Here is a 2,293-nt window from a genome sequence, read left to right on the forward strand (position 1 = left end):
GGGCAAGAGGGTAGACAGTACCTTCCAGAAAATCAGAGACAGGAGAGAATGGAAGTTCACATGATTAAGGAGTTTGGTTGAAAGTTGTGGAGAGTCTCTTAATCCTCAACTCCTTTTTTTTTTTTTTTTTTTCCTAGATAGTTGGAAACAAAGACAACATCAAATTAGTCAGAAAGGGAAGCGGGTGGCAGTGGGTAGATTAGGGAGAGAGTGGTTACAGTCACTGTCTTATCTCCATAGGCAGCTGTCCTTGTCTCTCACTGTGTCTCATTTTCCCAGTGTCACGTTCAGTCCGTTCTTGTACAGTAGTCCACCCTTATCCACGGGGTACGTTCCAAGACCCCCATTGGATGCTTGACCCCACAGATATTTCCAAACCCCGTATATACTGTGTTTTTTCGATCTGATAACCTAGGTTGCTACTAAGTGACTAACAGGCGTGTGGTGTAGGCAGTGTGGACAAGGGATGATTCACATCCTGTGCAGATGGAGCAGAACTGAATGAGATTTCGTCATGCCACTCAGAGCGGTGTGCAGTTTAAAACTTACGAGTTGCTCATTTCTGGAATTTTTCACTTAATATTTTCAGACTGTTGACCTTGGGTAACTGAAACCGAGGAAATCGAAACCCCAGATAAAAGCGGGGGACTACTGTACTCTAGACTTGCGCCATCTCTTTCCTTGTCATGACTTTCATCTTCCCTGCCATTTGCATTAGAAAATTCCATGTTACATAATTTCTTTTCCACACAAACACAAACAAACAAAAAGCCCCTTGGTATCTACCCAGAGACTACAGCAGGGCCCAGGTTTCATGATATTATTTCATGCCCTCCACAGCAGCCGTCGGTCCGCCCGCTGCTCTACCTTCTGTTCCCCTCTCTGAATCCAGCTTGCCACTTGGTCACTGCTCTCCACGTGGGCCAGCATGGCCTCCTTTTGCTCTGTCCCGGAGGCTGTCCTCTCTGACAGGCGCCTTCTCCTTGTGTTGAAGTCCTGCTTGTCCTCTTCAGTTCTGCTTGCTTTTACCAGAAATGCAAAGAGATAGTAATCTTTTAAAGTAGAAAGCACTCCTTTGTAGCTGCTACGAGACTTAGGCTCTATTACAGTTAGATTTAAATCAATGCTGTTTTACATTTTTTATTCCTTCCAGTTCTTTTTAACCTTCCCCAGGTAGTAAATCGTGCTCTCTGTACAATTGTAGGATATTGTCATTTGGCTTTTATAAGTGAAAAAAATTCTCCCCAATCTTCTCTCTAATTTTTATTTTCGTTAATTTATCACAGAATTTTAGAACAATAAAATACTGTTCTTTTGGATAAGAAAAGGTGTTAGACCTGGAAGGAACTTCAGAGATCATCTAGTCAAACTATCATATTTCATAATTGAGAAAACCAGGATTCAAAGAAGCTTAGTGATTTGCCCAAGGACATGCAGTGATGGTCAGCACGGTGGGGATAAAAGCCCAGGACTCCTTCGTGTCTCCCTCAGATAGTGGGAGACACACTTCCTCCTTCAGAATTGGTAAAATATCATGTATGGCGAAGGGAAGTGAGTTCAGTAATTACTTATTACTAATGGAATGTAAAGTGTTTTAAGCCCAATAGAAGGTTATAATATTTTTCTTTGCATTCTTCTTTTCTCAGCAAGAAAAATTTAGTTTTCAACCATGGTATCTTGGTAGAACTAATTAGGAGAAATTTAAATCCTCTTTGCTTTGTATCAGTATAGTATACATTTAGTGAAATAAAAGATTATATAGTTGAAAACATGTATAGTTATTTTGCTTAGAAAATTCTGATTATTCACTGGGATTTTACCTTTGAGTACCAAATAAGGGCCACTTAACAAAAATTGTTATTTAAAAAATTACGTTAATTAATGGGATTATATTATTAGAGTGATCTGCCCAATTTGTATGTCTTATTGAAAACCTCTTTGAAAAATATCACTTTTGGTGTGTATAAGACTTTGTAAATTAAGTCGTAGTTCACTGAATATTTTGTTAGCATAAGTTTATTTCTTTTAAAATGTTTATATGGGCTGGATGGGATGGCTCACATCTCTAATCCCAGCACTTTGGGAGGCTGAGGTGGGAGGATCTCTTGAGGCCAGGAGTTTGAGACCAACCTGGGCAATGAAGTGAGACCCCCATCTCTACAAAAAAATTAAAAAATCAGCCAGGTGTGGTGGAACACACCTGTAGTCCCAGCTACTTGGGAGTTCGAGGTTACAGTGAACTATGATTGCACTGCTGCACACAGCCTGGGTGACAAAGTGAGACCCTGTCTCA

The 2,293-nt window shown here is 40.3% G+C and overlaps 1 protein-coding gene across 1 annotated transcript in view; it reads left to right on the forward strand.

Moving 5' to 3' along the window:
* The window catches only part of OCIAD1 (OCIA domain containing 1), a 22,072-nt gene that overhangs the window by 18,310 nt on the left and 1,469 nt on the right, over positions 1-2,293 (forward strand). The gene's annotated exons all lie outside the window — the stretch shown is intronic.

The sequence above is a fragment of the Propithecus coquereli genome, unplaced genomic scaffold (assembly GCF_000956105.1).
Source record: "Propithecus coquereli isolate 6110/MARCELLA unplaced genomic scaffold, Pcoq_1.0 Scaffold143, whole genome shotgun sequence".
NCBI classification, from domain to species: domain Eukaryota; kingdom Metazoa; phylum Chordata; class Mammalia; order Primates; family Indriidae; genus Propithecus; species Propithecus coquereli.